We start from the raw sequence: 24891 nt of genomic DNA, 5'->3' as shown, positions 1-24891 counted from the left end.
GGTCTGGCTACTTGCAAGCATGCCATTTTTCTTTGCGGATAGCCTCCTCCATCCCTAGCCATTTTGTTCTCAACCCACATTTTTTATGAAGTCTTAAAAGCACGACAACCAGTACGTCCATATAAGACGCTTTTGCAAGCTAAATAACTTGTAAAAATGTCTTACATCATGGATGGAGGGAGTATGCTTTATATTTCTTTTTTTAGGGACATTGTTTACCATGCATATGTAAGGAAGAAAGTAGTACTACTACCTTGACAACAACGAACAATCTGTATATACATCAAAAGATAAATAGGAAAAGGCTTGGCTTTACTGCCACGGTTGTAAGTACTGGTGTTCGGGTGGCTTGGCCACAACATATAGAAACACTCTTGGATTAGTTGAGCATGATTTTTATGCCTCACAAAGAAATTTCATATCATGTATATGTGGTTAATTGCCAATTGCCCAATGTCTACTCGGTACATTTGGGCTTTGATGAGATCTTCAAAATTAAATATGTTTTAAGAGAATACTTGGGGCCCCCAACAATCCATAAGAATAAGACTATTAACTCAGTTGATGCAACATTATTTGTTGGCTTCGAACCATACATACAAACAAGCAAATCATGTACTCACATGAAAACCTCGGTGTTCATCAGGAACATCATAAAATAATAATTTGGGCTAGCCAAAAGACTCCATGCATGACCCATTGAAGTCTAGTTTGGTGAGCATCTCTATAAGTTTGTTCAAGTATCTCACTCCATACGGTAATCAGTATCATCTATATTCTAACTAGATAAAACACCGTGCATTTGCTGCGGAATGATTATAATGATATGTTTAGGTGAAACCAATGGAGGGATATATATGCAAATGATCTTGTTATATAAATAATACTCACTTGCACTTTTGAGGCATTTGTAAAGGAAATATAAGGTTCCCTCATAACTCTAACATGTTGATGCACATAATGATCAAAAATTGAGTTTTTGTTTAGTGGCATCCCACAAAAAAAATTAGGACCAAATACAATACCAGAAATGGTTGGAAAAAATTCTTCTCTCGGAATTCTGAAACGTTGTTGCACGGATCGACCTTTAATTAGTAGCATCCAACACACAAAAGAAAAGTTAGTAAGGAGAAAATACAATATCAGAACAGGCTGAAAATTGTGTCCACTTAACCAAATGATTCCAAGTTGTATAAAAATACAGTCTCTCTTCCTATTAAACTGCCAAAACATCTTTCATTTAAGAACAGAGGTAGTAAACAACATGAGATGTTAATAGAGGTAATAAAAAACATGAGATGTTCATGATTGATTATCTGCCAAAGCATGAAGACATTGCATGGGGTAATGATGGAAGTAATTAATCTCCTTGACATATCCCTAATGATTCCTTTGCCTAGTAAAGAATTGCATGAATCTATGTTACCTGGAGTATTTGGCCATTGGGAGAAAGGAATAGATGAAAGGATTGCCTGGTTTTTTGTGCAGTCTTGGGCCTATCCTCTTGCTGGGCTCGTTCGCTAATCACTAAGCTGAGGCGACCGAAGACCGACCGCACACAACAATGCACGTGTAGCCACACCACATGAGATTAAACATGTTACTAGCTTTCAAAAGAACCACATAGCACACAATATGTCAAAAGTTTGTAATGCTCACTATATAATTTCTAAAAAAGGAGATATTCTATGTGATGCTGAGCGACATAAATTCAACTTCTCCTTAGTTTATGAGGAGAAAACAACAGTTGAAGTATTAATCAAAGTTTCATTTGTTTGAACTAGATTAGATGTTCAAGGCTTCAAGTCAAACGGATCGCTTATGATGTACTCCCTCCGTCCCATAATTCTTATCTTAGATTCGTCTAGATATGGATGTATCTAATACTAAAACGTGACTTGATACATCCGTATTTAGACAGATTTAAGACAAGAATTTTGGGACGAAGGGAGTACAAAGGATGTTAAAAACTCTTGCAAAATAGCAAAAGGAGAAAGAACCAATAATGGCTACCAATCATCACTACCAGAGGAGTTTCTTTTTGCTCGTCTTTGTAGTTCTTTGAATTCAAAACATTGAAATGTAATGACCGAACTTATGGACACAAAGGCCCTACTAAGTTTATGACTCAACGTACAACGGGGAATGAAAGTCTCTATATTACTTGGACTTATTCTACAGAAACAAAGACTTTGTTATACCTTATGAGTGGTGGCACTGTAAGTAGAATATATATGATCATGACCGAAGTATGACCCATTTCTTGGTCTGTATCAGTGTAACAAGTTAATGATGTGTCAATATGTAACTCAGTAAAGTTTAATCATACCTAAAAGTAAAAGATTAATCAAAAGGTCCACAAGCATACCACTCAAGTGTTGGAAATATGAGCAAATTACTACGAGATTTAATCCGAATAAACAGAAGAAATAAATCATGACCACAGCAGCAGAGATTAAACTAATCATGCGAACTAGCATAGCAGATGAACATATCACATCTAGGGCACATACTAGAAGCATGAATTCTACCACGATCTCGAACAGGAAGGATAGAATCACATACGATGCAGCGGGTGCAGCACCGCCGGTGTTGACGTTGTCGCCCATGTCATCGAGGACGAGGTTGCCAAGGTCGGGGAAGAAGTCGTCGTTCGCGAAGTCGTCGCTGCCAGCAGTCGCGCGACTGCGCTCCCCAAAAACCTGATCCCCCTCTCCCGTACAGGATCACGAGAGGTGGGGTTCCGGAGGCCTACTGTCCCTTCTCGCGGTGCACGCCGAAAGGAAGGATGGAGAAGACTTGCTTGGCGGCGCAATGATCTGGAACAGTGGTGAGAAACCATACGAAGCAGCGGCGGCTAGGGTAGACGTCTGCCTGACTATATAGTGCGGGCCGGGTAGGTCGCGGGAGTAAACCCCACGTCCGAGTCGTCACGATCCAAAAGAATCGGAAACGGTTCAGTAATTAACGCGTCCGTTAATTATTAATTAATGACTCATTAATTTTCCCATGCAGAAAAAATATAGACAACGTGCATAGCTCTGTCCTTGGCTCGGCTCAATCCCGCAACCCGCGGCGCGTCGTGACGAGGCGAGCGAGGAGGAGGAGCGCGCGTGTAGGTCTTCTCTTCTCATGCTCATACAAGTGGTAGAAGAGCTCACCTTATAAAGAGGTGCAACTCTCTCTCAACTTCCGGGGTGGGACTAAACTTTAGCCTCACTCACTCCACTCACATGTGTTCATGAATGGGCCAAGAGAATTTCAGAATTTTAGTTGGGCTTTGGGCCAAAGGCCTTCTAGCAAAATTCCAACAATCCCCCACAAAGTCTCATTGGCACATCTCATCATTTAGTTCCAAAACATTGTTTTATATATCGGTGCTTAGTGGATACTGTGAAGTTGAACTTCCACTTAGAAATTTATGCTACACTAGATCACAACTTGAATAGTGGACTATGCCTTGAACTACAAGTTTTCTGTGAAACTAGTTTCACACAAATTCTTGACCGATACTGGGCTGCCGCAAGGCTTCCCCGCGGGTGGAGCGTATACGTCATACTCCAGGGCCTTTCATGAATTTATTAGAGAACACCCAATTCTCACAGACTGCGACGTTAACAGTCAAATTCATATAGGTGTGTTCCTCAGAAGATGTTCTGCAGGACAACATCTCTGCTTACCCGAATAAGCCACTTGGAACACATTAAGATAAGTATCAACCTGCCATGCAGATCAGGAGAGTATTGCATCTTCACGGAGTGGGATAATTAATATAGGGATACTCTCCTCCCAGCTGACCAACAGCTTGTCTCCCACTTCTACTTCACGGGATCTTCGATCACATAGAGTGGTTTACCACTATGGACAACTCATGCGGTGGGTCTCAAACCCATCTCCATCGATGCGTTATCTATCACATTACGTGATAGACCCTTTGTGAAGGGATCTGCCAAGTTTTTCGACGTTTGGATATAATCCAACGTAATAACTCCGGAGTTCCTCAATTTTCTGACAGATTTTAGTCTCCTCTTCACATGCCTTGAGGACTTCATATTGTCCTTAGAACTTTTTTTCTTGACGATCACAGTTTGATTATCACAGTTCATCGGGATAGGGGGTATTGGTTTTTCAGCCATAGGTAAGTCCATCAAGAGTTCACGAAGCCACTCTACTTCAACAGTGGCAATGTCTAGTTCTGTGAGTTCTGCTTCCATAGTTAACCTCGTTAAGATGGTCTGCTTGCAAGACTTCCAGGAAACAGCGCCACCACCAAGTGAAAAAACATAACCACTTGTGGCCTTAATCTCATCAGCATCAGATATCCAATTTGAGTCACTATAACCCTCCAGTATCCTTGGATACCCGGTGTAGTGAATCCCATAGCTTGCGGTGCCTTTCAAATAGCGCATAACTCTCTCAAGCGCATGCCAATGATCATCTCCCGGTTTTGACACAAACCGACTCAGCTTGCTCACAGCAAAAGAGATGTCAGGCCTCGTGGCACTCGCCAAATACATAAGCGAGCCAATAATCTGAGAATACCTCAGTTGATCTCTAGCAATCCGTTGATTCTTTCGAAGCAACACACTAGCATCATATGGAGTTGGAGAAGGCGTGAAGTCCCTATACCCAAAACGACTCAAGACCTTTTCCACATAATGAGACTGAAGCAGTGTGATCCCACCATTCTCATCTCTCAACAGCTTGATTTTTAAGATAACATCAGCTACTCCTAGATCCTTCATCTCAAAACAGCGAGATAAGAAATCCTTAACCTCCTTGATTAAATCAAGTTTGGTTCCAAAGATCAATATGTCGTCGACATACAGACAAAGAATAACTCCTTCGCCCCCACCATAGCGATAGTACATGCACTTGTCACCATCGTTTACTACAAAGTCGGCAGTAGTTAATGTTCTTTCGAACTTCTCATGCCACTCCTTAGGAGCTTGTTTAAGGCCATATAAAGACTTTAATAACTTGCACACCTTTACTTCTTGACCAGGTACTACAAAACCATCTGGCTGATCCATGTAAATTTCCTCCTTCAACTCTCCATTGAGGAAAGCTGTCTTAACGTCCACTTGATGAACGAGAAGACCATGTGAGGCAGCCAGTGATAGTAGCACCCGAATTGTGGTTAGTCTAGCCACGGGTGAGTAAGTATCAAAGAAGTCTTCACCTTCTTTCTGGGTATAACCCTTGGCCACAAGCCGTGCCTTGTACTTTTCAATCGTTCCATCAGGTCTAAGCTTCTTCTTGAACACCCACTTACATCCTACAGGTTTGCACCCATAAGGACGGCCAGTGATCTCCCAGATACCGTTAGCTAAGATGGAGTCCATCTCGCTACGTACAGCTTCCTTCCAGTAGTCAGCATCAGGAGATGCATAGACTTCTGAAATAGTCCTGGGTGTGTCATCCACGAGGTACACAATGAAATCATCACCAAAAGACTTTGCAGTCCTCTGTCTCTTACTCCTCATAGGAGTTCCATTGTTACCCTCAACAGGATTCTCAACGTGTTCCATCGCAATGGTGGGTTCAGGAATTACAGTGAATTCCTCACTAGATGGAGTAGGTATCTCCTGATTTGATGAACTCGACATATCCTTCATAGGAAATATGTCCTCAAAGAAAGTTGCATCATTTGATTCCATAATCGTACCAACATGCATGTCGGATACCTCAGATTTTATTATCAAAAATCTATAGCCGATGCTATGAAAAGCATAGCCCAGAAGAACACAATCCATGGTTTTTGGTCCAAGCTTGCGCTTCTTGGGAATTGGTATATTGACTTTCGCCAAACAACCCCAAGTACGTAGGTAAGAGAGTTTCAACCTTTTCCTTTCCCATTCCTCAAATGGAGTCATGGTCTTATGCTTTGTGGGAACTCGGTTTAGGACATGATACGCAGTCATTAGCGCCTCCCCCCACCATTCCTTGGATAGACCCGAAGTGTCTAACATGGTGTTACGATATCAGTTAGAGTTCGGTTCTTTCTTTCAGCTACCCCATTTGACTGGGGTGAGTAGGGAGGCGTCCTCTCATGGATTATACCATGTTCCGCACAAAACAGATCAAATTCATTGGAAAAATACTCTCCACCACGATCGGACCTAAGCCGTTTAATTTTTCGATCAAGTTGGTTCTCTGCCTCAGCTTTATAGTTTTTAAAGAAAGACAAAGCCTCATATTTTTATTTTAGAAGATAGACATAACAATATCTAGTGGAGTCGTCAATCAACGTCATGAAGTATCTCTTTCCACCTTTTGTCAACACGCCATTCATCTCACAAAGATCAGAATGTATAAGCTCAAGTGGCGCCAAGTCTCTTGCCTCTGCAGTCTTATGGGACTTGCGAGGTTGCTTAGCTTGCACACATACTTGGCACTTGGAGCCTTTGACAGTAGAGATTTTCGGAATTAAATTCATATTGGCTAACCGCGTCATGCAACCAAAGTTAATATGACAGAGTCATGAATGCCAAATATCATACTCATTATTGTGGAAACATTATTAATAACTTTAGTGCAAATATCTGACAAAGATAGGCGGAAGAAGCCTTCGCACTCATAGCCTTTTCCAAAAAATTGTCCACACTTACATATTACAACTTTATTGGATTCAAAAACCAACTTAAAACCATCTCGACATAAACGGGAACCGCTAACGAGATTTTTATTGATGGACGGCACATGATGAACGTTCTTCAGACGCACAGTCTTCCCCGAAGTAAACTTCAGATCGACCGTACCAACACCTCGAACGATGGCATGTGACCCGTTCCCCATCAGCACGGGTGAAGTCCCTGTTGCCTGGTAAGAAGAAAACATGGAGGCGTCAGCACAAACATGTACATTGGCACCGGTGTCAATTAACCAATCAGGGGATTGAAATACTGAAAGGATGGTAGGAAAAATACCGTACCCTGATTCCTTCATATCAGTATCACCGATGACAACATTAGCAGACTTGCTGCTATTCTCATGTTCGCGCTCCTCAAAGCGGTTAGGACACTTCGGAGCCCAGTGATTGGGATCACCGCAGACATGGCAAAGTCCCTTCCCCTTCTTATGAGAATTCTTCTTAAAGTTGGTAGAATGTGATGGCTTGTTCTTTGTATCAAACTTGCCTTTGCCCTGAGTGTTGTTCTTATTGTTTTTGAACTTGTTGGGCTGGGAGTTCTTCTTCTGTACCATGTGGGCACTAGAACCTCCCTCAGCAACTCGAGCACGTGTGTCCTTTGCTCTCGCCTTCTCTTCAACATCAAGAGTACCAATGAGATCTGCAACGGAAAACTCCTGTCTCTTGTGTTTCAGGGAAGTAGCAAAATTGTTCCATGAAGGTGGAAGCTTGGCAATGATGCCTCCCGCAACAAATTTGTCCGGCAACATACACTTGAAGTACTCAAGTTCTTTTGCGAGCGACTGTATCTCATGAGCCGTTGTACAACAGGGCACTCATCAGTCATCTTGTAGTCATAGAATTGCTCCATGACGTACAACTCGCTGCCGGCGTCCGAGGCACCAAACTTGGCCTCGAGCGCAGCCCACATGTCCTTGCCGTTGTCAAACGACATATACGAATCCACAATGGAGTCATCAAGAACACTCAGAAGAGCGCCTTTAAAGAGGGTATCGATCTTCTCAAAAGCTTCCAGCTGTGCTGGATTAAGATCGCCCTCAGGCTTGCCCTTGGTGGCATCATAGCAGCCCATGGTCTGAAACGAGTAGACTGCTCATGCGCCACCTCTTATATTGCGTCCCCTTAAAGGCAGGCGGCTTCAGATGCGCAGCAAAACCACTCGAAGTAAATTGCCTATAATCAGGTTTTTGGATTGTTAGAAATATGAGCAAATTACTACGAGATTTAATCCGAATAAACAGAAGATAAATCATGACCACAGCAGCAGAGATTAAACTAATCATGCGAACTAGCATAACAGATGAACATATCACATCTAGGGCACATACTAGAAGCATGAATTCTACCACGATCTCGAACAGGAAGGATAGAATCACATACGGTGCAGCGGGTGCAGCACCGCCGGCGTTGACGTTGTCGCCCATGTCGTTGAGGACGAGGTTGCCGAGGTCGGGGAAGAAGTCGTCGTTCGCGAAGTCGTCGCTGCCAGCAGTTGCGCGAGTGCGCTCCTCAAAAACCTGATCGCCCCTCTCCCGTACAGGATCACGAGAGGCGGGGTTCCGGAGGCCTGCTGTCCCTTCTCGCGGTGCACGCCGGAAGGAGGGATGGAGAAGACTTGCTTGGCGGCGCAATGATCTGGAACGGTGGTGAGAAACCATACGAAGCAGCGGCGGCTAGGGTAGACGTCTGCCTGACTATATAGTGCGGGCCGGGTAGGTCGTGGGAGTAAACCCCATGTCCGAGTCGTCACGATCCAAAAGAATCGGAAACGGTTCAGTAATTAACGCGTCCGTTAATTATTAATTAATGACTCATTAATTTTCCCTTGCAGCAAAAATATAGACAACGTTCATAGCTCTCTCCTCGGCTCGGCTCAATCCCGCAACCCGCGGCACGTCGTGACGAGGCGTGGCGTGGCGTGGCGAGGCGAGCGAGGAGGAGGAGCGCACGTGTAGGTCTCCTCTTCTCATGCTCATACAAGTGGTAGAAGAGCTCACCTTATAAAGAGGTGCAACTCTCTCTCAACTTCCGGGGTGGGACTAAACTTTAGCCTCACTCACTCCACTCACATGTGTGCATGAATGGGCCAAGAGAATTTCAGAATTTTAGTTGGGCTTTGGGCAAAGGCCTACTAGCAAAATTCCAATAATCCCCCACAAAGTCTCATTGGCACATCTCATCATTTAGTTCCAAAACATTGTTTTATATATCGGTGCTTAGTGGATACTGTGAAGTTGAACTTCCACTTAGAAATTTATGCTACACTAGATCACAACTTGAATAGTGGACTATGCCTTGAACTACAAGTTTTCTGTGAAACTAGTTTCACACAAATTCTTGACCGATACTAGGCTGCCGCAAGGCTTCCCCGCGGGTGGAGCGTATACGTCATACTCCAGGGCCTTTCATGAATTTATTAGAGAACACCCAATTCTCACAGACTGTGACGTTAACAGTCAAATTCATATAGGTGTGTTCCTCAGAAGATGTTCTGCAGGACAACATCTCTGCTTACCCGAATAAGCCACTTGGAACACATTAAGATAAGTATCAACCTGCCATGCAGATCAGGAGAGTATTGCATCTTCACGGAGTGGGATATTTAATATAGGGATACTCTCCTCCCAGCTGACCAACAGCTTGTCTCCCACTTCTACTTCACGGGATCTCCGATCACATAGAGTGGTTTACCACTATGGACAACTCATGGGGTGGGTCTCAAACCCATCTCCATCGATGCATTATCTATCACATTACGTGATAGACCCTTTGTGAAGGGATCTGCCAAGTTTTTCGACGTTTGGATATAATCCAATGTAATAACTACGGAGTTCCTCAATTTTCTGACAGATTTTAGTCTCCTCTTCACATGCCTTGAGGACTTCATATTGTCCTTAGAACTGTTTATCTTGACGATCACAGTTTGATTATCACAGTTCATCAGGATAGGGGGTATTGGTTTTTCAACCATAGGTAAGTCCATCAAGAGTTCACGAAGCCACTCTGCTTCAACAGTGGCAGTGTCTAGTGCTGTGAGTTCTGCTTCCATAGTTGACCTCGTTAAGATGGTCTGCTTGCAAGACTTCCAGGAAACAGCGCCACCACCAAGTGAAAAAACATAACCACTTGTGGCCTTAATCTCATCAGCATCAGATATCCAGTTTGAGACACTATAACCCTCCAGTACCCTTGGATACCCGATTTAGTGAATCCCATAGCTTGCGGTGCCTTTCAAATAGCGCATAACTCTCTCAAGCGCATGCCAATGATCATCTCCCGGTTTTGACACAAACCGACTCAGCTTGCTCACAGCAAAAGAGATGTCAGGTCTCGTGGCACTCGCCAAATACATAAGCGAGCCAATAATCTGAGAATACCTCAGTTGATCTCTAGCAATCCATTGATTCTTTCGAAGCAACACACTAGCATCATATGGAGTTGGGGAAGGCGTGCAGTCGCTATACCCAAAATGACTCAAGACCTTTTCCACATAATGAGACTGAAGTAGTGTGATCCCACCATTCTCATCTCTCAACAGCTTGATGTTTAAGATAACATCAGCTACTCCTAGATCCTTCATCTCAAAACAGCGAGATAAGAAATCCTTAACCTCCTTGATTAAATCAAGTTTGGTTCCAAAGATCAATATGTCGTCGACATACAGACAAAGAATAACTCCTTCGCCCCCACCATAGCGATAGTACACGCACTTGTCACCATCGTTTACTACAAAGCCGGCAGCAGTTAATGTTCTTTTGAACTTCTCATGCCACTCCTTAGGAGCTTGTTTAAGGCCATATAAAGACTTTAATAACTTGCACACCTTTCCTTCTTGACCAGGTACTACAAAACCATCTGGCTGATCCATGTAAATTTACTCCTTCAACTCTCCATTGAGGAAAGCCGACTTAACGTCCATTTGATGAACGAGAAGACCATGTGAGGCAGCCAGTGATAGTAGCACCCGAATTGTGGTCAGTCTAGCCACGGGTGAGTAAGTATCAAAGAAGTCTTCACCTTCTTTCTGGGTATAACCCTTGGCCACAAGCCGTGCCTTGTACTTTTCAATCGCACCATCAGGTCTAAGCTTCTTCTTGAACACCCACTTACATCCTACAGGTTTGCACCCATAAGGACGGTCAGTGATCTCCCAGGTACCGTTAGCTAAGATGGAATCCATCTCGCTACGTACAGCTTCCTTCCAGTAGTCAGCATCAGGAGATGCATAGACTTCTGAAATAGTCCTGGGTGTGTCATCCACGAGGTACACAATGAAATCATCACCAAAAGACTTTGCAGTCCTCTGTCTCTTACTCCTCATAGGAGTTCCATTGTTACCCTCAACAGGATTCTCAACGTGTTCCATCGCAATGGTGGGTTCAGGAATTATAGTGAATTCCTCACTAGATGGAGTAGGTATCTCCTGATTTGATGAACTCGACATATCCTTCATAGGAAATATGTCCTCAAAGAAAGTTGCATCATTTGATTCCATAATCGTACCAACATGCATGTCGGATACCTCAAATTTTATTATCAAAAATCTATAGCCGATGCTATGAAAAGCATAGCCCAGAAGAACACAATCCACGGTTTTTGGTCCAAGCTTGCGCTTCTTGGGAATTGGTATATTGACTTTCGCCAAACAACCCCAAGTACGTAGGTAAGAGATTTTCAACCTTTTCCTTTCCCATTCCTCAAATGGAGTCATGGTCTTATGCTTTGTGGGAACTCGGTTTAGGACATGACACGCAGTCATTAGCGCCTCCCCCCACCATTCCTTGGATAGACCCGAAGTGTCTAACATGGTGTTAACCATATCAGTTAGAGTTCGGTTCTTTCTTTCAGCTACCCCATTTGACTGGGGTGAGTAGGGAGGCGTCCTCTCATGGATTATACCATGTTCCGCACAAAACAGATCAAATTCATTGGAAAAATACTCTCCACCACGATCGGACCTAAGCCGTTTAATTTTTCGATCAAGTTGGTTCTCTGCCTCAGCTTTATAGTTTTTAAAGAAAGTCAAAGCCTCATCTTTTGATTTCAGAAGATACACATAACAATATCTAGTGGAGTCGTCAATCAACGTCATGAAGTATCTCTTTCCACCTTTTGTCAACACGCCATTCATCTCACAAAGATCAGAATGTATAAGCTCAAGTGGTGCCAAGTCTCTTGCCTCTGCAGTCTTATGGGACTTGCGAGGTTGCTTAGCTTGCACACATACTTGGCACTTGGAGCCTTTGACAGTAGAGATTTTCGGAATTAAATTCATATTGGCTAACCGTGTCATGCAACCAAAGTTAATATGACAGAGTCGTGAATGCCAAATATCAGACTCACTATTGTGGAAACATTATTAATAACTTTAGTGCAAATATCTGACAAAGATAGGCGGAACAAGCCTCCGCACTCATAGCCTTTTCCAACAAATTGTCCACACTTAGAGATTACAACTTTATTGGATTCGAAAACCAACTTAAAACCATCTCGACATAAACGGGAACCGCTAACGAGATTTTTATTGATGGACGGCACATGATGAACGTTCTTCAGACGCACAGTCTTCCCCGAAGTAAACTTCAGATCGACCGTACCAACACCTCGAACGATGGCATGTGACCCGTTCCCCATCAGCACGGGTGAAGTCCCTGTTGCCTGGTAAGAAGAAAACATGGAGGCGTCAGCACAAACATGTACATTGGCACCGGTGTCAATTAACCAATCAGGGGATTGAAATACTGAAAGGATGGTAGGAAAAATACCGTACCCTGATTCCTTCATATCAGTATCACCGATGACAACATTAGCAGACTTGCCGCTCTTCTCATGTTCACGCTCCTCAAAGCGGTTAGGACACTTCGGAGCCCAGTGATTAGGATCACCGCAGACATGGCAAAGTCCCTTCCCCTTCTTATGAGAATTCTTCTTAATGTTGGTAGAATGTGATGGCTTGTTCTTTGTATCAAACTTGCCTTTGCCCTGAGTGTTGTTCTTATTGTTTTTGAACTTGTTGGGCTGGGAGTTCTTCTTATATACCATGTGGGCACTAGAACCTCCCTCAGCAACTCGAGCACGTGTGTCCTTTGCTCTCGCCTTCTCTTCAACATCAAGAGTACCAATGAGATCTGCAACGGAAAACTCCTGTCTCTTGTGTTTCAGGGAAGTAGCAAAATTGTTCCATGAAGGTGGAAGCTTGGTAATGATGCCTCCCGCAAGAAATTTGTCCGGCAACACACACTTGAAGTACTCAAGTTCTTTTGCGAGCGACTGTATCTCATGAGCCTGCTGTACAACAGGGCACTCATCAGTCATCTTGTAGTCATAGAATTGCTCCATGACGTACAACTCGCTGCCGGCGTCCGAGGCACCAAACTTGACCTCGAGCGCAGCCCACATGTCCTTGCCGTTGTCAAACGACATATACGAATCCACAATGGAGTCATCAAGAACACTCAGAAGAGCGCCTTTAAAGAGGGTATCGATCTTCTCAAAAGCTTCCAGCTGTGCTGGATTAAGATCGCCCTCAGGCTTGCCCTTGGTGGCATCATAGCAGCCCATGGTCTGAAACCAGTAGACTGCTCTCGTGCGCCACCTCTTATATTGCGCCCCCTTAAAGGCAGGCGGCTTCAGATGCGCAGCAAAACCACTCGGAGTAAATTGCCTATAATCCGGTTTTTGGATTGTTGGAAATATGAGCAAATTACTACGAGATTTAATCTGAATAAACAGAAGATAAATCATGACCACAGCAGCAGAGATTAAACTAATCATGCGAACTAGCATAGCAGATGAACATATCACATCTAGGGCACATACTAGAAGCATGAATTCTACCACGATCTCGAACAGGAAGGATAGAATCACATACGGTGCAGCGGGTGCAGCACCGCCGGCGTTGACGTTGTCGCCCATGTCGTCGAGGACGAGGTTGCCGAGGTCGGGGAAGAAGTCGTCGTTCACGAAGTCGTCGCTGCCAGCAGTCGCGCGAGTGCGCTCCCCAAAAACCTGATCGCCCTCTCCCGTACAGGTTCACGAGAGGCGGGGTTCCGGAGGCCTGCTGTCCCTTCTCGCGGTGCACGCCGGAAGGAGGGATGGAGAAGACTTGCTTGGCGGCGCAATGATCTAGAACGGTGGTGAGAAACCATACGAAGCAGCGGCGGCTAGGGTAGACGTCTGCCTGACTATATAGTGCGGGCTGGGTAGGTCGGGGGAGTTAACCCCACGTCCGAGTCGTCACGATCCAAAAGAATCGGAAACGGTTCAGTAATTAACGTGTCCGTTAATTATTAATTAATGACTCATTAATTTTCCCTTGCAGCAAAAATATAGACAACGTGCATAGCTCTGTCCTCGGCTCGGCTCACTCCCTCAACCCGCGGCACATCGTCACGAGGCGTGGCGTGGCGTGGCGAGGCGAGCGAGGAGGAGGAGCGCGCGTGTAGGTCTCCTCTTCTCATGCTCATACAAGTGGTAGAAGAGCTCACCTTATAAAGAGGTGCAACTCTCTCTCAACTTCCAGGGTGGGACTAAACTTTAGCCTCACTCACTCCACTCACATGTGTGCATGAATGGGCCAAGAGAATTTCAGAATTTTAGTTGGGCTTTGGGCCAAAGGCCTACTAGCAAAATTCCAACAATCCCCCACAAAGTCTCATTGGCACATCTCATCATTTAGTTCCAAAACATTGTTTTATATATCGGTGCTTAGTGGATACTGTGAAGTTGAACTTCCACTTAGAAATTTATGCTACACTAGATCACAACTTGAATAGTGGACTATGCCTTGAACAACAAGTTTTCTGTGAAACTATTTTCACACAAATTCTTGACTGATACTGGGCTGCCGCAAGGCTTCCCCGCGGGTGGAGCGTATACGTCATACTCCAGGGCCTTTCATGAATTTATTAGAGAACACCCAATTCTCACAGACTGCGACGTTAACAGTCAAATTCATATAGGTGTGTTCCTCAGAAGATGTTCTGCAGGACAACATCTCTGCTTACCCGAATAAGCCACTTGGAACACATTAAGATAAGTATCAACCTACCATGCAGATCAGGAGAGTATTGCATCTTCACGGAGTGGGATAATTAATATAGGGATACTCTCCTCCCAGCTGACCAATAGCTTGTCTCCCACTTCTACTTCACGGGATCTCCGATCACATAGAGTGGTTTACCACTATGGACAACTCATGCGGTGGGTCTCAAACCCATCTCCATCGATGCATTATCTATCACATTACGTGATAGACTCTTTGTGAAGCGATCTGCCAAGTTTTTCGACGTTTGGATATAATCCAACGTAATAACTCCGGAGTTCATCAATTTTCTGACAGATTTTAGTCTCCTCTTCACATGCCTTGAGGACTTCATATTGTCCTTAGAACTGTTTATCTTGACGATCATAGTTTGATTATCACAGTTCATCAGGATATGGGGTATTGGTTTTTCGACCATAGGTAAGTCCATCAAGAGTTCACGAAGCCACTCTGCTTCAACAGTGGCAGTGTCTAGTGCTGTGAGTTCTGCTTCCATAGTTGACCTCGTTAAGATGGTCTGCTTGCAAGACTTCCAGGAAACAGCGCCACCACCAAGTGAAAAAACATAACCACTTGTGGCCTTAATCTCATCAGCATCAGATATCCAGTTTGAGTCACTATAACCCTCCAGTACCCTTGGATACCCGCTGTAGTGAATCCCATAGCTCGCGGTGCCTTTCAAATAGCGCATAACTCTGTCAAGCGCATGCCAATGATCATCTCCCGGTTTTGACACAAACCGACTCAGCTTGCTCACAGCAAAAGAGATGTCAGGCCTCGTGGCACTCGCCAAATACATAAGCGAGCCAATAATCTGAGAATACCTCAATTGATCTCTAGCAATCCGTTGATTCTTTCGAAGCAACACACTAGCATGATATGGAGTTGGAGAAGGCGTGCAGTCGCTATACCCAAAACGACTCAAGACCTTTTCCACATAATGAGACTGAAGCAGTGTGATCCCACCATTCTCATCTCTCAACAGCTTGATGTTTAAGATAACATCAGCTACTCCTAGATCCTTCATATCAAAACAGCGAGATAAGAAATCCTTAACCTCCTTGATTAAATCAAGTTTGGTTCCAAAGATCAATATGTCGTCGACATACAGACAAAGAATAACTCCTTCGCCCCCACCATTGCGATAGTACACGCACTTGTCACCATCGTTTACTACAAAGCCGGCAGCAGTTAATGTTCTTTCAAACTTCTCATGTCACTCCTTAGGAGCTTGTTTATGGCCATATAAAGACTTTAATAACTTGCACACCTTTCCTTCTTGACCAGGTACTACAAAACCAGCTGGCTGATCCATGTAAATTTCCTCCTTCAACTCTCCACTGAGGAAAGCTGTCTTAACGTCCATTTGATGAACGAGAAGACCATGTGAGGCAGCCAGTGATAGTAGCACCCGAATTGTGGTCAGTCTAGCCACGGGTGAGTAAGTATCAAAGAAGTCTTCACCTTCTTTCTGGGTATAACCCTTGGCCACAAGCCGTGCCTTGTACTTTTCAATCGCACCATCAGGTCTAAGCTTCTTCTTGAACACCCACTTACATCCTACAGGTTTGCACCCATAAGGACGGTCAGTGATCTCCCAGGTACCGTTAGCTAAGATGGAATCCATCTCGCTACGTACAGCTTCCTTCCAGTAGTCAGCATCAGGAGATGCATAGACTTCTGAAATAGTCCTGGGTGTGTCATCCACGAGGTACACAATGAAATCATCACCAAAAGACTTTGCAGTCCTCTGTCTCTTACTCCTCATAGGAGTTCCATTGTTACCCTCAACAGGATTCTCAACGTGTTCCATCGCAATGGTGGGTTCAGGAATTATAGTGAATTCCTCACTAGATGGAGTAGGTATCTCCTGATTTGATGAACTCGACATATCCTTCATAGGAAATATGTCCTCAAAGAAAGTTGCATCATTTGATTCCATAATCGTACCAACATGCATGTCGGATACCTCGGATTTTATTATCAAAAATCTATAGCCGATGCTATGAAAAGCATAGCCCAGAAGAACACAATCCACGGTTTTTGGTCCAAGCTTGCGCTTCTTGGGAATTGGTATATTGACTTTCGCCAAACAACCCCAAGTACGTAGGTAAGAGAGTTTCAACCTTTTCCTTTCCCATTCCTCAAATGGAGTCATGGTCTTATGCTTTGTGGGAACTCGGTTTAGGACATGACACGCAGTCATTAGCGCCTCCCCCCACCATTCCTTGGATAGACCCGAAGTGTCTAACATGGTGTTAACCATATCAGTTAGAGTTCGGTTCTTTCTTTCAGCTACCCCATTTGACTGGGGTGAGTAGGGAGGCGTCCTCTCATGGATTATACCATGTTCCGCACAAAACAGATCAAATTCATTGGAAAAATACTCTCCACCATGATCGGACCTAAGCCGTTTAATTTTTCGATCAAGTTGGTTCTCTGCCTCAGCTTTATAGTTTTTAAAGAAAGTCAAAGCCTCATCTTTTGATTTCAGAAGATACACATAACAATATCTAGTGGAGTCGTCAATCAACGTCATGAAGTATCTCTTTCCACCTTTTGTCAATACACCATTCATCTCACAAAGATCAGAATGTATAAGCTCAAGTGGCGCCAAGTCTCTTGCCTCTGCAGTCTTATGGGACTTGCGAGGTTGCTTAGCTTGCACACATACTTGGCACTTGGAGCCTTTGACAGTAGAGATTTTCGGAATTAAATTCATATTGGCTAACCGCGTCATGCAACCAAAGTTAATATGACAGAGTCATGAATGCCAAATATCATACTCATTATTGTGGAAACATTATTAATAACTTTAGTGCAAATATCTGACAAAGATAGGCGGAACAAGCCTCCGCACTCATAGCCTTTTCCAACAAATTGTCCACACTTAGAGATTACAACTTTATTGGATTCGAAAACCAACTTAAAACCATCTCGACATAAACGGGAACCGCTAACGAGATTTTTATTGATGGACGGCACATGATGAACGTTCTTCAGACGCACAGTCTTCCCCGAAGTAAACTTCAGATCGACCGTACCAACACCTCGAACGATGGCATGTGACCCGTTCCCCATCAGCACGGGTGAAGTCTTGGTTGCCTGGTAAGATGAAAACATGGAGGCGTCAGCACAAACATGTACATTGGCACCGGTGTCAATTAACCAATCGGGAGATTGAAATACTGAAAGGATGGTAGGAAAAATACCGTACCCTGATTCCTTCATATCAGTATCACCGATGACAACATTAGCAGACTTGCCGCTCTTCTCATGTTCGCGCTCCTCAAAGCGGTTAGGACACTTCGGAGCCTAGTGATTAGGATCACCGCAGACATGGCAAAGTCCCTTCCCCTTCTTATGAGAATTCTTCTTAAAGTTGGTAGAATGTGATGGCTTGTTCTTTGTATCAAACTTGCCTTTGCCCTGAGTGTTGTTCTTATTGTTTTTGAACTTGTTGGGCTGGGAGTTCTTCTTCTGTACCATGTGGGCACTAGAACCTCCCTCAGCAACTCGAGCACGTGTGTCCTTTGCCCTCGCCTTCTCTTCAACATCAAGAGTACCAATGAGATCTGCAACGGAGAACTCCTGTCTCTTGTGTTTCAGGGAAGTAGCAAAATTGTTCCATGAAGGTGGAAGCTTGGCAATGATGCCTCCCACAACAAATTTGTCCGGCAACACACACTTGAAGTACTCAAGTTCTTTTGCGAGCGACTGTATCTCATGAGCCTACTGTACAATAGGGCGCTCATCAGTCATCTTGTAGTCATAGAATTGCTCCATGACGTACAACTCGCTGCCGGCGTCCGAGGCACCAAACTTGGCCTCGAGCGCAGCCCACATGTCCTTGCCATTGTCAAACAACATATACGAATCCACAATGGAGTCATCAAGAACACTCAGAAGAGCGCCTTTAAAGAGGGTATCGATCTTCTCAAAAGCTTCCAGCTGTGCTGGATTAAGATCGCCCTCAGGCTTGCCCTTGGTGGCATCATAGCAGCCCATGGTATGAAACCAGTAGACTGCTCTCGTGCGCCACCTCTTATATTGCGCCCCCTTAAAGGCAGGCGGCTTCAGATGCGCAGCAAAACTACTCGGAGTAAATTGCCTATAATCAGGTTTTTGGATTGTTGGAAATATGAGCAAATTACTACGAGATTTAATCCGAATAAACAGAAGATAAATCATGACCACAACAATAGAGATTAAACTAATCATGCGAACTAGCATAGCAGATGAACATATCACATCTAGGGCACATACTAGAAGCATGAATTCTACCACGATCTCGAATAGGAAGGATAGAATCACATACGGTGCAGCGGGTGCAGCACCGCCGGCGTTGACGTTGTCGCCCATGTCATCGAGGACGAGGTTGCCGAGGTCGGGGAAGAAGTCTTCGTTCGCGAAGTCGTCGCTGCCAGCAGTCGCGCGAGTGCGCTCCCCAAAAACCTGATCGCCCCTCTCCCGTACAGGATCACGAGAGGCGGGGTTCCGGAGGCCTGCTGTCCCTTCTTGTGGTGCACGCTGGAAGGAGGGGTGGAGAAGACTTACTTGGCAGCGCAATGATCTGGAACGGTGGTGAGAAACCATACGAAGCAGCGGCGGCTAGGGTAGACGTCTGCCTGACTATATAGTGCGGGTCGAGTAGGTCGTGGGAGTAAACCCCACGTCCGAGTCGTCACGATCCAAAAGAATCGGAAACGGTTCAGTAATTAACGCGTCCGTTAATTATTAATTAATGACTCATTAATTTTCCCTTGCAGCAAAAATATAGACAACGTGCATAGCTCTGTCCTCGACTTGGCTCAATCCCGCAACCCGCGGCACGTCGTGACGAGGCGTGGCGTGGCGTGGCGAGGCGAGCGAGGAGGAGGAGCGCGCGTGTAGGTCTCCTCTTCTCATGCTCATACAAGTGGTAGAAGAGCTCACCTTATAAAGAGGTGCAACTCTCTCTCAACTTCCGGGGTGGGACTAAACTTTAGCCTCACTCACTCCACTCACATGTGTGCATGAATGGGCCAAGAGAATTTCAGAATTTTAGTTGGGCTTTGGGCCAAAGGCCTACTAGCAAAATTCCAACAATCCCCCACAAAGTCTCATTGGCACATCTCATCATTTAGTTAAACATTGTTTTATATATCGGTGCTTAGTGGATACTGTGAAGTTGAACTTCCACTTAGAAATTTATGCTACACTAGATCACAACTTGAATAGTGGACTATGCCTTGAACTACAAGTTTTCTATGAAACTAGTTTCACACAAATTCTTGACCGATACTGGGCTGCCGCAAGGCTTCCCCGCGGGTGGAGCGTATACGTCATACTCCAGGGCCTTTCATGAATTTATTAGAGAACACCCAATTCTCACAGACTGCGACGTTAACAGTCAAATTCATATAGGTGTGTTCCTCAGAATATGTTCTGCAGGACAACATCTCTGCTTACCCGAATAAGCCACTTGGAACACATTAAGATAAGTATCAACCTGCCATGCAGATCAGGAGAGTATTGCATCTTCACGGAGTGGGATAATTAATATAGGAATACTCTCCTCCCAGCTGACCAACAGCTTGTCTCCCACTTCTACTTCACGGGATCTCCGATCACATAGAGTGGTTTACCACTATGGACAACTCATGCGGTGGGTCTCAAACCCATCTCCATCGATGCATTATCTATCACATTACGTGATAGACCCTTTGTGATGGGATCTGCCAAGTTTTTCGACGTTTGGATATAATCCAACGTAATAACTCCGGAGTTCCTCAATTTTCTGACAGATTTTAGTCTCCTCTTCACATGCCTTGAGAACTTCATATTGTCCTTAGAACTGTTTATCTTGACGATCACAGTTTGATTATCACAGTTCATCGGGATAGGGGGTATTGGTTTTTCAACCATAGGTAAGTCCATCAAGAGTTCACGAAGCCACTCTGCTTCAACAGTGGCAGTGTCTAGTGCTGTGAGTTCTGCTTCCATAGTTGACCTCGTTAAGATGGTCTGCTTGCAAGACTTCCAGGAAACAGCGCCATCACCAAGTGAAAAAACATAACCACTTGTGGCCTTAATCTCATCAGCATCAGATATCCAGTTTGAGTCACTATAACCCTCCAGTACCCTTGGATACCCGCTGTAGTGAATCCCATAGCTCGCGGTGCCTTTCAAATAGCGCATAACTCTCTCAAGCGCATGCCAATGATCATCTCCCGGTTTTGACACAAACCGACTCAGCTTGCTCACAGCAAAAGAGATGTCAGGCCTCATGGCACTCGCCAAATACATAAGCGAGCCAATAATCTGAGAATACCTTAGTTGATCTCTAGCAATCCGTTGATTCTTTCGAAGCAACACACTAGCATCATATGGAGTTGGAGAAGGCGTGCAGTCGCTATACCCAAAACGACTCAAGACCTTTTCCACATAATGAGACTGAAGCAGTGTGATCCCACCATTCTCATCTCTCAACAGCTTGATGTTTAAGATAACATCAGCTACTCCTAGATCCTTCATCTCAAAACAGCAAGATAAGAAATCCTTAACCTCCTTGATTAAATCAAGTTTTGTTCCAAAGATCAATATGTCGTCGACATACAGACAAAGAATAACTCCTTCGCCCCCACCATAGCGATAGTACACGCACTTGTCACCATCGTTTACTACAAAGCCGGCAGCAGTTAATGTTCTTTCCACCTTCTCATGCCACTCCTTAGGAGCTTGTTTAAGGCCATATAAAGACTTTAATAACTTGCACACCTTTCCTTCTTGACCAGGTACTACAAAACCATCTGGCTGATCCATGTAAATTTCCTCCTTCAACTCTCCATTGAGGAAAGCCGTCTTAACGTCCATTTGATGAACGAGAAGACCATGTGAGGCAGCCAGTGATAGTAGCACCCGAATTGTGGTCAGTCTAGGCACGGGTGAGTAAGTATCAAAGAAGTCTTCACCTTCTTTCTGGGTATAACCCTTGGCCACAAGCCGTGCCTTGTACTTTTCAGTCGCACCATCAGGTCTAAGCTTCTTCTTGAACACCCACTTACATCCTACAGGTTTGCACCCATAAGGACGGTCAGTGATCTCCCAGGTACCGTTAGCTAAGATGGAATCCATCTCGCTACGTACAGCTTCCTTCCAGTAGTCAGCATCAGGAGATGCATAGACTTCTGAAATAGTCCTGGGTGTGTCATCCACGAGGTACACAATGAAATCATCACCAAAAGACTTTGCAGTCCTCTGTCTCTTACTCCTCATAGGAGTTCCATTGTTACCCTCAACAGGATTCTCAACGTGTTCCATCGCAATGGTGGGTTCAGGAATTACAGTGAATTCCTCACTAGATGGAGTAGGTATCTCCTGATTTGATGAACTCGACATATCCTTCATAGGAAATATGTCCTCAAAGAAAGTTGCATCATTTGATTCCATAATCGTACCAACATGCATGTCGGATACCTCAGATTTTATTATCAAAAATCTATAGCCGATGCTATGAAAAGCATAGCCCAGAAGAACACAATCCACGGTTTTTGGTCCAAGCTTGCGCTTCTTGGGAATTGGTATATTGACTTTCGCCAAACAACCCCAAGTACGTAGGTAAGAGAGTTTCAACCTTTTCCTTTCCCATTCTTCAAATGGAGTCATGGTCTTATGCTTTGTGGGAACTCGGTTTAGGACATGACACACAGTCATTAGCGCCTCCCCCCACCATTCCTTGGATAGACCCGAAGTGTCTAACATGGTGTTAACCATATCAGTTAGAGTTCGGTTCTTTCTTTCGGCTACCCCATTTGACTGGGTGAGTAGGGAGGCGTCCTCTCATGTATTATACCATGTTCCGCACAAAACAGATCAAATTCATTGGAAAAATACTCTTCACCACGATCGGACCTAAGCCGTTTAATTTTTCGATCAAGTTGGTTCTCTGCCTCAGCTTTATAGTTTTTAAAGAAAGTCAAAGCCTCATCTTTTGATTTCAGAAGATACACATAACAATATCTAGTGGAGTCGTCAATCAACATCATGAAGTATCTCTTTCCACCTTTTGTCAACACGCCATTCATCTCACAAAGATCAGAATGTATAAGCTCAAGTGGCGCCAAGTCTCTTGCCTCTGCAGTCTTATGGGACTTGCGAGGTTGCTTAGCTTGTACACATACTTGGCACTTGGAGCCTTTGACAGTAGAGATTTTCGGAATTAAATTCATATTGGCTAACCGCGTCATGCAACCAAAGTTAATATGACAGAGTCGTGAATGCCAAATATCAGACTCATTATTTTGGAAACATTATTAATAACTTTAGTGCAAATATCTGACAAAGATAGGCGGAACAAGCCTCCGCACTCATAGCCTTTTCCAACAAATTGTCCACACTTAGAGATTACAACTTTATTGGATTCGAAAACCAACTTAAAACCATCTCGACATAAACGGGAACCGCTAACGAGATTTTTATTGATGGACGGCACATGATGAACGTTCTTCAGACGCACAGTCTTCCCCGAAGTAAACTTCAGATCGACCGTACCAACACCTCGAACGATGGCATGTGACCCGTTCCCCATCAGCACGGGTGAAGTCCCTGTTGCCTGGTAAGAAGAAAACATGGAGGCGTCAGCACAAACATGTACATTGGCACCGGTGTCAATTAACCAATCGGGGGATTGAAATACTGAAAGGATGGTAGGAAAAATACCGTACCCTGATTCCTTCATATCAGTATCACCGATGACAACATTAGCAGACTTGCCGCTCTTCTCATGTTCGCGCTCCTCAAAGCGGTTAGGACACTTCGGAGCCCGGTGATTAGGATCACCGCAGACATGGCAAAGTCCCTTCCCCTTCTTATGAGAATTCTTCTTAAAGTTGGTAGAATGTGATGGCTTGTTCTTTGTATCAAACTTTCCTTTGCCCTGAGTGTTGTTCTTATTGTTTTTGAACTTGTTGGGCTGGGAGTTCTTCTTCTGTACCATGTGGGCACTAGAACCTCCCTCAGCAACTCGAGTACGTGTGTCCTTTGCTCTCGCCTTCTCTTCAACATCAAGAGTACCAATGAGATCTGCAACGGAAAATTCCTATCTCTTGTGTTTCAGGGAAGTAGCAAAATTGTTCCATGAAGGTGGAAGCTTGGCAATGATGTCTCCCGCAACAAATTTGTCCGGCAACACACACTTGAAGTACTCAAGTTCTTTTGCGAGCGACTGTATCTCATGAGCCTGCTGTACAACAGGGCACTCATCAGTCATCTTGTAGTCATAGAATTGCTCCATGACGTACAACTCGCTGCCGGCGTCCGAGGCACCAAACTTGGCCTCGAGCGCAGCCCACATGTCCTTGCCATTGTCAAACGACATATACGAATCCACAATGGAGTCATCAAGAACACTCAGAAGAGCGCCTTTAAAGAGGGTATCGATCTTCTCAAAAGCTTCCAGCTGTGCTGGATTAAGATTGCCCTCAGGCTTGCCCTTGGTGGCATCATAGCAGCCCATGGTCTGAAACCAGTAGACTGCTCTCGTGCGCCACCTCTTATATTGCGCCCCCTTAAAGGCAGGCGGCTTCAGATGCGCAACAAAACCACTCGGAGTAAATTGCCTATAATCAGGTTTTTGGATTGTTGGAAATATGAGCAAATTACTACGAGATTTAATCCGAATAAACTGAAGATAAATCATGACCACAGCAGCAGAGATTAAACTAATCATGCGAACTAGCATAGCAGATGAACATATCACATCTAGGGCACATACTAGAAGCATGAATTCTACCACGATCTCGAACAGGAAGGATAGAATCACATACGGTGCAGCGGGTGCAGCACCGCCGGCGTTGACGTTGTCGCCCATGTCGTCGAGGACGAGGTTGCCGAGGTCGGGGAAGAAGTCGTCGTTCACGAAGTCGTCGCTGCCAGCAGTCGCGCGAGTGCGCTCCCAAAAACCTGATCGCCCCTCTCCCGTACAGGATCATGAGAGGCGGGGTTCCGGAGGCCTGCTGTCCTTTCTCGCGGTGCACGCCGGAAGGAGGGATGAAGAAGACTTGCTTGGCGGCGCAATGATCTGGAACGGTGGTGAGAAACCATACGAAGCAGCGGCGGCTAGGGTAGACATCTGCCTGACTATATAGTACGGGCCGGGTAGGTCGTGGGAGTAAACCCCACGTCCGAGTCGTCACGATCCAAAAGAATCGGAAAC

Source organism: Triticum aestivum, chromosome 1A (genome assembly GCF_018294505.1).
Source record: "Triticum aestivum cultivar Chinese Spring chromosome 1A, IWGSC CS RefSeq v2.1, whole genome shotgun sequence".
NCBI lineage: Eukaryota > Viridiplantae > Streptophyta > Magnoliopsida > Poales > Poaceae > Triticum > Triticum aestivum.
Note: the sequence above shows the minus strand (reverse complement) of the source record.